Here is a 12,254-nt window from a genome sequence, read left to right on the forward strand (position 1 = left end):
GATTGGACTGACGCATGGGTCTACAAATAAGGCAGAGCCTCACAGAGGACTGAGCAGCCATTCGAACATTAGCAGTACTGAGTTGTGATTCCAGCTCCTTCACTGAATTGCTCTGTGCCTTTGAGTATATCAATTCATATATATTTTCCTCAACTATAAGATGGGAATAGCCATATTTATATACCTCAGGGAAGTTGTGAGGCTTAATTAGTTAATGCTAGTGCCCTGTCAACTCTCATTACCATGGTAGCTCAGTATTTATTGCTTTGATATTGTAAAATGCTACTTCCATGCTAAATATTATTATTCTACATAAGATGAGAGAGGCTTAATCCAACTTCTCTGTATGTACCAAAGGGAGGGAGGTGACATTCCCAGTAATGGCATCAGTATGAAATCTAGCCTAGCTGAAGAAAAGTTTTCCTGGCATATAACAAAATTAATTTAATTCCAGATCCCTAATGTAGATGCTCTTGAATCAGTTTAAACTGCACTTCTACTGGTTTGCTTAATTCAGTGCATGTAATTAAACTCACCCAGCATAAACACAATTTAAGCTGGTTTAGACACATCTCTGCTAGGATTTAGTCCCAGTACAATGAAAACAGCTAGGATCACTTCCCCTAGCATAAATAATCCTGGCAGGTCTCACTCAGGACAAGATCCATGAAAGACTTTCCAAAACTGTCTGGGTGTCAAGCCATTCTGAGAAAAGCGGTTGCCAGCATTGTAGGCAGCAGGAAGGGGACTATGGCTGGCAGACTGATGAAGTGAAGGGATTTTAACTGTCCAGCCACAAAGGGAAAGGGCTAGTGACTAATCCGGTTAGTCATCTCCAGACTCTTCCCAGAACAGTCCTGCCAGTAACTGGGGAGCTGTAAGATATTCAGACCTTTTTCTGTTGACCAGTTAAGGAAAATCCTGACTCTGTACAGGAGCACAATTCTGACTTCAAGGGCTATTTCCATTAGTGCCAAGTGTGCATTAGAACAGACCTTAAATGCTGGCAGCTAGCCCCAAGAAACTTCCTTCATGCCCTCACACCCCATCCTCTCAAATAGCTGTGTCTGGTGAGAGTGGTGGAGCGCTTGGCTAACCCTGGGCCTGGTGGCAATTAGCACTGAAATTAGCGCTCAGGCTGCTCTCCCTGCTGCATGCACACAGGGGCTAGGAAATGATTTTATAGGTTGCATTTTGCAGGCACCACATTCATTTTCCCAAGGTCCCAGCAGCACGTTATCAGTACCTCAGTCTCTCGGACCAGCATTGGTCCTTCCTGGGATCTGACACAGCCTGAATGCTGCATAGCCAAGGGACAGGGGGCCTGCAAGGCAGTGAGGCTGCTTCCTTTACATGGGCTGCGGTGCACAGGGTGCACTGGGCAGTACTAATAGGGATGCAGAGTGCTACCATCTCCTTAGATCTCCTTTATACATTCACTCTTCTTCTCAGCATATTGCCTTGTATGTGCATCTGCCATCTAACACTAAATCCAGGAAGCCTGTGCCACCAGTATAGTTTTGCATGTCCTTCTGAAAGGTTTTGGCCTCAATAGCCATGAAAAACAATGTTCTGAAGCTGCCCAAAGGATTGCAACCTGGGCAGTATTTGCATGGCAGTGGTCTCCTTAAGGATGAAGTAACTGCCTGTTGGGAAGCAGCCCTGCCTGTCTGATGTAACCCTGGTGTCCTCCAGGGCAATCCTGCTACTCAGGAGCTTCCAGCGGTGCAGACCAAGGCCATATAATGTATTTAATACAGCCCACAGGACAACAGTGGCTGGTCACCTCTCTTGGTCACTGGACCAGTTTAAATCAGCAGTCTAGGGAAGGAAAGAAGACCCACTTGTGTCATTGCTAACAGTGTGATCCACTGACTCTTCCAGCTGGTTTTCATTTACTACTCTCATCAAGCACGTGCGGCTCAGCTCCAGAGTTCCCATGCTAATAAGGTGCCAATACAAGCGCTCCTTAAGTTGGACATTAGATGGGAGAGATGACATAGGCTCCTGAACAGAAACCTGATAAATATATCACAGTCCGGGCCAGAGAAACCTCTAGGCTTCAGTTCCCAGTTCCTCAAACAGCTCTGCCTGAATTCAGGATGAGGGACTTGCTACAGATTAGCTGGCTGTGGTGGAATGGTTGCTCCCTGAGGAAGCGCCTGACTTGTTTTAAACCTGTGACTTGATAAAAATACAAGAAAACATGTAATAGAGAAAGGCCTGCACTGGCAGGGAGAAGAGCTCATTGACCTAATCTTTCTTCTGCACTTAATAACTTTCCTTTCAAGTTTTGGGTTCCCACATCCAGCCCTCCAGGTTCACCCTCCCCTCTGAGGCACATTTTCCTGCTGGGGGAAGGGGTGTGGGCTGGCAGCTCTGTCTGTCTGCCCCAGCCCCAAGGATGCTGCCAGCCCTGCTAGACCATGACATCAAAACAAAAGCTTGAAGTTAATGCTGTAGGTAAACACCTAAATAAATGGTCTGATCTGCACGCGTACTCAGCACCCAACCTCCCTGCCAATTTTCTGAGTGATCACCTTCTCCTTGCCTGTTCCCAGGGGCTGCTCCCAGGCACGTGCACATAAAATGGGGTAACTCCGCTGCTAGCCATGGGGTTGAGCCACTTTAGGCTCTGGAGGAGAGCAGAATCTTCTCCTGAGCCCCAAAAAGGAGCAGCAAGGCTCTGATTTATATATCTAGACAAAGCCCCATGGGGACCTGTTATAGGAAATAAAAAATATTATGCTTTACCATTAGAGAGCAAGAAAGGCTTAGGGGTTAAAATATGAAGTGGTCAAGCTATTAACCTTCTAATTTAGAAGCAATAGTCACTAAATTATGGGGCATGTCTCCTTCCTCCTCCTCCAAAGAATAGGCCTTTGAAGATGATACCAGCCCGTTATGTGAACGAGCAATAAAGAGTAATTAATCGTGCTCTGAAAATATGATCAAATACCGGCAGTGAGTCACAACTGAGCCTGAGGGGGTTAAGGAACTTAAAGCAGAGAGCCGGCATGACAGGCAAATAGCAAATCCTCCCACTGCTGCCTGTCACCCCTACCTGTCCCCGTTGGGCACGTCAAGCGTGCCACCTTGAGCAGGACACGGATGCCACAGCGCGAGAGCTTAGTTAGCGCAGTCGTGCGAGACCTTGTAAGATCGGCTGGGTCAACGCTCGGATGAGAAGCCGTAAGGGAGCCCCGAGAGAGCACAGGAAGCACTTAAGCAGGCCAAAATCTTCCCTTTGAGCCAGTGCTGAAGCAACTCCCATATAGCGCTGGGGGGCAGGTGTGTGTTTGGGGAGGGGAGGGAAACGGGACAGAGTTTCCAGAGATCCTATCTTTTAAGAAGTAATATTGCATATAGGCCCCAGCCAGTCCTGGTGGTTAAAAATCCCCTGGCATTGTTTGGGCACATGTGCTCTGGGCACATTATAACTTGAGCAATTGCATTTTGCTGGTCTTAAAACAATTCCAGACAGCTTCAGTCGGAGGAGAAATTAATCTTCCGCTTCTGTGGTGAAATATGCCCTGCTGTGCATGGTCTACGCTAGAGGCAGCTGCACTGCTAGAAGGAGGGGAAACTGCTTGTTAGTACATACTGCAGAGATGCTTCTGGGTGAAATGTGTTTCATACCTTTAATCAGTGGTCAGAGCGGGCAATGAGAAGTCTTGGGAGACAACAGACTGCTCCTGAAGCCCAATTCAGAGAAACAGCAGTGCACGGCTCTGCTGTCCTGAGAAATGGAGGCATGGCAGATCACCTTATACTAGCCCCGTGACTTACAGCACCAAATGCCTGCTCTCAGCCAAACACGCTGCTTGGGCACATGTGTTCCCCATGAAGCAAGCAGGAGAAAACACTCACCAGCATTAGGGAGGCACAGCAGAGAGCTGTTCTCCCACCGCTGCTGTGAGATGTAGGGGGGAAGGCACCAGTTCACACACCACAGGGCCGTGCCCACCCTGCTGCTCCTCTGGGTGAAACTCTGCAAAGAGCAGAGAAACTAAATCCACCATTCTCTTTATATAGCATCATCTGTAAAGAAGCATTGCCTAGCTGCCGGCTGTATTTAATGTTTAAAGCTGCTGCTCTTTGCTCTGGGGGCTGTGAAGAGGCAGGAGCTGGGCTGGCGCTGTTTGAGTGCGAGTACTTCGCTGTACCCCGTTGAGATGGCGCAGACACCTCCCGCCAAATGCCTACCTGTGTCAGGAGTGCGAGCAGAGTGGGATGGGGAGCGAGTCTATGAGCCAGCATGCATGGAGCAGCGCTGAAGAGGCAGCAGCACAGACTTCAGCAGGAACTGGACCAGCCCAATCGAGGACGAATTTGGTTTATTAGTGGCATGTATCTTCCCTTCTGTTATTACTTGGCAAGCTAGCTAGCAGCTCRCGTGCTTGCTTTTGCACAGGCACTCCTGTTTGCTTGTGTAGGTGCACTTGACATCTGCAGGCTCCGATCTTTGCTGGCTCAAGGGCACAAGCAAGTAACATACTGCAGGCAACGTTGTTCTTCGCTATCTTTGTTGGAAACTGGAATGATGCTAAAGTGCTGCTTGTTTGAGGCACCTGAGGAGCTGATTTTTGTGTGACCTACTCAAAGAGTCTTTCGGTCTGGATGACAATATACAATTTTTCAGGTATTCTCCAGATTGAATTTTTAAGCGACTACTACATCTCTCAGGAGTGAGTCTTCTTCCCAGTTCATGTCCTCCCTGGTCCATTTGCATATGGCATTCAAGTTCATCCTGCACTCTCCCATCAGCTGTGTGGCTGCAGGCAAAAGCTTGTCCACGAGCTCTAGGTCAAGGCCACCACCTAAGTGACTTCTATTTTTATGTGCTTGACTTGCCAAGGCCTCAGAGAGGAGCCCTGCTCAGGGCCAGTGTTTTCCTAGGGAGTCACATTGGTTAGAGAGGCAGAACTTTACTTCTTTTGCTTTTCTGTCACTACCCCATCTTGCTGATGTAAATAAAGTTTCTAAATGGCCATCACAACTCTACTCTCACCTTTCCAGAGCAAGAGCTTTTCTCAACTAATTTTTCTTTGCCATGAAAGACAGGTACCATTGTTTTAAATAAATATTATAGGAGTCAGGTTAAAAAAAAAAAAGAAGCAAAAATTCGTTTAGCAAAACATTCTGATGACATTACAACAGTGATATTGCATATAAACCAAACTGACAGTGAAACATCCCCTGCAGTCTTCCCAACTCAGTCTTTGAAAACTGCACTAGAGAAGATTAACAGAAAGAAAAGTGAAGCTGACTTGAAGTAAAAGAGAAACAGGTCAAATTCCTTTGATCCAGCTGGGAAAAAATACAAGAGAGAAAAGAATTGGCATAAATAGTGGCTTTTTAAAAAGTGCTGTCAGTTTTAATAGTTCAGCCTGTTATTAGTACAAGTGATCTCTGTGTATCAAGATCATTGTCTGTAAAGTGAAGATACTAATCTATAGTTGTAACTRTATGCAGTTTTATTAAAAGGTCTTTGTTAAAAGATGCTACAGGAAGAAGACTATAGACAGAAGCAGCAAGTACTGTAATGAACTGCCAAATATATCGCTACCCACTACATGATCTGCTTAACTGTGTGTTATAGGCTCCATACTGCTAATAATCATATTTTGACAGTAGGCAGAACATATTATGTATTTTGATAGTCTGTGTGGTTAGGATAGGCAGGAAATTCATACAGCATTATTAATGTGAGGAGGCATGTATGTGCATGAATATATATATTGCATGTGTATGTGTACACATGTAGCCTATATAATCTTTCAGGTTAGCAAATTGCAGGAAAACCCCAAAGCAGCTGAATAAGGAGCTATCTAGCAGATCAGGCCAATGGTTTGGTCCTTCGTTTGAAGTGTCATGGGAGAGGGCAGGGTTTAGGGAGGATTGTTTTACTTGCCAGCCACACACAAAAGGCTGCTAGGTAGCTCAGGTCTATAGCTGGCAGCCTCCTGTTGCTACATCTGTTCCTGACATCTCCATGTCTGCAATCAGTGCCTGGCGAGAGATGGTCCTCAGGAGAAGAGTCTAGGAGCAGTTGCTGGGGGGGGGGGAGAAAGGAGGTGTCACTTGAAGTCTCTGGTCACTTGCTGATTTAATGGGTCACTGCTGTACTGTCCCAAATCGGGTGTGTGTCCTGCCCTGGGGGGCTGCAGATGGCTCTCCATAACCACTCTGCCCCTGCTTGCAAAGGACGAATGAAGGGCAGGACAGGATGTTTCTGGTACATCTAGTAAAATTCCCAATCTTGGAATTGGCTGTCTTTCATCCCAGATAAACAGGTCCTAACACTGGCAAACTTCTGCCCATCTTCCACCATGGGGTGGGGAATGCTGAGAAGGACAGACCTTCTCCTCAACCCCAAGATATGGACAGAGTTATGAAATACTGTAAGCATTCTCTGTCCTTTTCCAGCTCTAGCTGCTGTGCCCCATGCCCCACACTGTCTTTGTAGCTGGGGAGAGAGGGACAGCCAGCATCATATTTTAAGTAATCACTGCCAGTCAGCATTCTTCACCATTGCCTGTCTGCAGGCTGCTCTTGTCCTTTCCCAGATAGATGCTTTCTATGGTTCAGCACCAATTTCCTAAAAATAATAATGAATTTTACTAGACATGGAATCACATGCTTGCTTCCATTTTCCTACTTACCCTGCCTGCCTGCCCATTTGGGGTGAACCTGGCATATGAATGCCTTTACTTGAAGATTTTTTCTTAGGCCAGCAGCTGGCTTTGCTGAGCTCTGAAGCTGCGGCTACAAAACACCAGATCAGGACCAAGCAGAAGTCTGTTGTGGCAGCTGTACCCATCAGGCTGGAGCCTCCCCCTATCACCATGCAGATACACTCCAGGAGACTCTACCAGCAAAGTGCTTATAGCACAGAACAGCTGAAATTGCAAAGTTGTGCAGTAACCCATCTTCCCCCCTCCCAATACAGAGCTAATAGCAGAGATAGATATTGGACACTGCAGAGGAACCAAACTACTGGTGCCAAGGTGCCCCACACCAACAGACCTCCTGGTACTGCCCAGCACTCCGCTAGCAGAGCCAGAGCTGCCTGGCCAGGGAAGGCACCGTTGACCTATTTATTCAGGAGTCATGTGGGGGTTAATGTTCCTCTCTCCCAGTTGCAGAGTGACCCAGGTGGGGCTAATGAGCACTTGCCTTGCTTAGCTAATCAGAGGTTCTGAGAGCAGCAGACTGCACTTTGAGGTGTGGAGCACTTGCAGAGGGAATATAGTGTGTGGGTTTAATTTCCAGTGATTTTTTTTTTTTTGGTCAAATAAAAACCTCTGCCAGGAGTAGCATGGCACAGATGGGAAAGAGCAATGAGATGGGGCTCCATAGCACCCCTCCCTCCCTCTTGTAATCTGCATTATTATGGAGTTTCAGAAGGCAGGAGCAAAAGACTGGGAAGGCTGGACAATTTGCTCCCCTTCAAGGGAACAAATTTGGTCCCCAGTGCAGGAGATGACAAACCCACTGCCTACACCATTGGGGTGCCCTGGCCATGGCAGGTACTGCCCCTGTGCTATGGCCAGGTCCACAGCCACCATCTGCCACCCAAAGGGGTGAGGGACGCYAGGCTGTGTCCCCGAGTGGTGCCTGCTTGAGCTGAAAGCCTTGCGGTCTTGAAGGTGCCCGGTGGAAGCTGACGTAGGGGGCTAGGCTTGTCCTGCGCAGTGCGGCGGTGAGGGCACAGCCGGCCTCACCGACRCTGCGTCCAGCCATCCCATGTGCGGCAGTAGACTGGCAACGTGTGACAGCTCAATGGGACCTGGGTTTTATTACAACATCACTTCTATCGTTACACACCTGAGAAGGCCATTAAATCCTCTTGGCCCTGTCCCATGCTCACAGCCTCGACCTCCAAAAGTTGTGGTCTGAGCTCTTTCTTGCCTGCCCAGCCCTTTAAATATAAATTAGAGTTAAAAGCAGCTGCTGCTGAGAGGTGCTTGTTATGCTTCGTGCTGTTGCAAGCTGCATTTCCCTTGCCTCTTTCTAGCTGTTATTTAGTTCCCCTCATGTTGTTTTCCCCTGGCTTTTTCCTTTGTTTCTTTCCTAGGGAAGTGGCACATCATTACAGCTGGGCTTTCTCTAGAGCTCTCCTAGCCGAGGTCATTACTTAGCTTGTGAGATCCAACAAGGTTGCTGTTTGTATGGATGTGAGGCCTCTGAAAAAGCAGCTAATCAATTCAGAAAATCATCTGGGTGGTAACCCCACTGTCAGCTTATTTTCTTCCCTTCCACTTAGACATCAAACTGGCTGAAGAGGGCTCTGGGGAATGAGGCATGCACTGAGAGCTGCTCCTCTGCAGACACATCTGTGTCTTTCATCAGCAGGGCTCAGGGAATACCACTAACGGGAGAGGGGAAAATCTCTTTGGAGCCGATAGGTTTGCAGGTTCCATCCTCTCCCTCTGAAGAGACCCAACCCAGTGGGGAAGCGATCATTTGAAAAGTGGCTAATGCACTAACGTCGTTTGGCAGAAACTGTCACATTATATACAGAGCTGGGGGAGGACAGGGACAAAATGCACAAGCAAACAGGGCTATGTTCGAATAGCCTCACATCAGTAAGCAGCCCCTGGCTGCAAAAATAGCTCACGATGGCTAAGCGGAGTGACAATTGGCAATAGCGTATGCAAACTGGGTTCTGTCGAATAAACTTACTAATTGCTGCACTTTGCTTTCACCCACTCTTTTTCTGTTTTGCATCTTTGTGGGCTACACTAGAACAGTGCACAGTCAGAGCAGTAAAGCCTCTCCCTCCAGTTTTAGTAATTAGGAGTATAGATGCACAGCTCTTTGGACACTGGGACTTGGTGGTGTCACAGCTCATTCAGAGGAGATAAGTCACATCTGAAAGCCATTCTGTGTTGTACCAGCTATGCCTTTGAAGCGTGGGGGTGGGTGTGCATTTGTGTGTCCTACCCATGGATTTGGCCAGCAGTCTGGAAAATGTCAAGGTTGGGAAAGGCTGAACTTCATTTGCTTTTCACAGATCTGGGTAATGAATTTTTCATTGTAAAGTATTGTTCTAGCCTGAAAAGCGAGTCTGTAGCACTGGCATCACAGGGTTCCACATCTGTCTCTCAGTTGCTCTGGACCACATTTCCTCAATTTACTAAATAGGGAATTTTTTTGTGTTTTGCAGCCCTGCAAACTAAACAGGAGTCATGAGGCTTCAGTGGGGACTTTCCTCTTCATGTGCCTTTATCTGCGTGCCAAATTTTCCCAGCTAACTCTTTAAAGTAATTTCATACACTGGTGTTGCTTTTTCAGGGAGAACAGGTAACACTGAGGTGCAGGAAGGGGAAAAGCATCAAGAACTTACTTTTGTCACTAGATGGAATAATTGTAATTCTGAATGCAAATAGGAAGCAGAACTGCAGAGTAAAAACAAAGGCGTTTTCCTCCCCAGTCATGGTTGAGTCAAAGTCTTTTTTTTTTTTTTCTCATTTGTGGTTGCAGTTTGATAAAACTCCATAAAAGAATGAGCAGGCTTGAGAGATTCATTGGAAGCTCCTCATCTCCCTGTTTCATTGTATGAAACCTAGAGATATTCAATGACATTGGAAACAGTTGTGGAGCGATAAAAGACAGTATCTTTTTGCTCCAATCATACTTTACCTGTGGAGCTTGCTTCAGTCATGTGTGATGGAGACCAAGAGCCTTAGTAGGATTCAGAAAAGAGTTCAGCAGGTCTCAAACATTTTTACTGACAATATAAGAACCTATAATTGAAGCAATGAAAACTTCAAGTGATGTAAACCTTGCTTGTCAAAGCCGAATTGTCCCTCCACCGATGTGATTTGGGGAAGTATTTCCTCAGGAGGCCTGTTGTCCTGCTCCTGCCCACCAAAGGGTTTTGTGTCCCTGCCTGTGGCGCTGACCCCAACAAAAGCACCATACTTGAACAGAGAAAGAGTTAGTCTGATCCAACGCAAGCAGCAGTTCCTCTATTTCTACTTAAAATGTCAAGCACTGAATATGCTCACTGTACTCCTGAGCTAGCCTCCTTCGTGCTYCTGGTGGGGAGGCAGGATTAGAGGAATGGCCAGAAGGGCGATGCCCAAGGCATCCTCACTCCAATAAGGGCTTGTATTAGATGCTTAAGAAAAGGTGCAAAAAAATCCTTTGCCTTAAAAAATACTTTGGGGCAGAAAGTCCCACAGTTTAATTGTCTGGTCAAGTAGGAAACAAACAAGAAAACTATCTTTTTATCAGTTTTATTTCCCCCAGAATTGGATTTCATTGCCTATGCTGTAGCATTTGCATTTTGAAACACAAAGAACGCAAACTCCCAAAATGCTTTCTCTCACCCTTCTGTTATTTTACATGTTTTAAGCAACACCAAAGGGTGACAGTATCGTGCCAGAAGTGTGTGTGTACAAACTGAAGTAGCTGAACACGGCTGCTAGGCGCGGAGAGTATGATTCACTTGTAAAACAGGCTGCTATCAGATGTAATGGAGACCAAGGACTTAACAGGATCCAAAAAAGGGATCAAACTTGTGTCTAGTTAATCAGATGAGAACAATCAGATTTAAAATACCGTATCTGCACACTTAATGTTGTTCACACATGCGATGGCCCATAGGAAATCAGTGTGTGCTGAAGTGCAGCAGGTTACCAATAGCTGAGCATAGCCGCACTCCGGCCCATGGCACAGCTGGGGGGGGGAAAACATCAGAGTCGCGGCGTAAGCAAACACGACAGTAAATGCGAACACACGCTTAAGGGGAATCCCTACTAGAAGTCATAATAACTACTTATTGCTAACAGATTGTGACTAACTGTTATTATCTCCAGGAGTGGTTGGAAGACTGAGGTGTCCTGGTTGCTTTTGTCTCCATACATCCGCATCCCCTCTTTCTGCCGCCTGTCCCTGCCATGCTCCCCATTGCCCTTCCTGCCTGGCTGCCCGGGCAGGAGGGAAGCGCTGGACTGATTTGGCCAAAATGTGGCCAGGCACATTCAGGGTTTGCTTTGGAGGTGCCCCCTCATTTCCCATTTGCACCACGGGGCCTAGGGCGCAGGGGAGGAGGGTGCAGGCGGAGTTCTGGCCGAGCTCCGGGCGCCGGGTGGCCCCGTGCGCGTGGGATGCGGAGGGCGGGATGGGAGGTGGGAGCAGGTGGCGCCGTGTTTATCTGCTCAGCTGTTGTGTGGCTGCGGAGAGACAGCCGCAGCTGGGAGAAGAGCGCAGGGTCTGGCAGGCTTTCTGCTTTACAGGTTTGTGACCGTAGCAAAGCCAGCAGAGAGCAACGCAGCCGGGAGGCAGGGCCCCGCTGTGGCTGCGCCGCGCTCCGGCATGGCGCCTGTGGCGTGACTCGCCCCTCGCAGGGGCCGCGACGGGTGGGAACGGGGGCCACGGCGGTGTCGTCCGCAGGCCTGCGCTGCTTTGTGCCCATGCAAGTGGCCTGGCAGCAGCCCCTGCTGTGTGCCAGCGGGGGCCTTGGCACTGCTCTCTGGGGCATGCATTTATAGCTGCTCATGCAAATAACCTGGAAGTGTCCCCTGGAGTAGGACAGCTGGTCCCCGGCAGCGTTTTTGGGAGCATTCTTTATATGTCCATGTAAGTACCCTGGCAATATCTTTTGGGGCTTGCCAGCAGGGGCCCTGGCAGAGGCCAGGAGGCAGCGTCTTGCTGGCTGAAGCCCTGCCAGCTGAAGCTTTCCGACGGCAAAGCTTTCTTCTGCCCCTAACAAAGAGCCAATGTGGCTAGCGTTATTCATCTATTTCATGCCTTGCTGCTTTTAATGTGTCAGGGAAATACCAAGAGGAGTTTTAATTTGTCCAAATGATTTTAGACAAGGTTAATACAACTCATCAATAAATGCCACTTTTTATTAAGTTTTAATTACAATGTCGTTTCAACAGGCTGGACTTGTCCTGCCTGCTCAGCGTGGCCAGTGGGTTTTTGTTTGAGGTGTACTGCCTTTAGCTTCAGTGATTAATTTCCATTGCGGACCTAGGAGCTGACATGCTGCTGGACAGCCCAACTGTCTCAGTGTATCCCCGCTGGCTGCAGTCCCTGCGCTGGTAATTAGGGCTTTGCATCCGCGCTGCGAATGGGGCTGCATGCTGGAGCAGCACTGCGGGGGTGGGAGGGGGCAGCATGGCGATGTGAGAGACATTAAAATGTACACGGACAAAATGCAGTTGATGGATCTTTCTTCACGCTAATGGAGATTGTCCCTTCCAACAAGCTGCAGCCTGGCTCCGTATCAATGGCTC

Source organism: Apteryx rowi, unplaced genomic scaffold (genome assembly GCF_003343035.1).
Source record: "Apteryx rowi isolate R43461 unplaced genomic scaffold, aptRow1 scaffold_31, whole genome shotgun sequence".
NCBI lineage: Eukaryota > Metazoa > Chordata > Aves > Apterygiformes > Apterygidae > Apteryx > Apteryx rowi.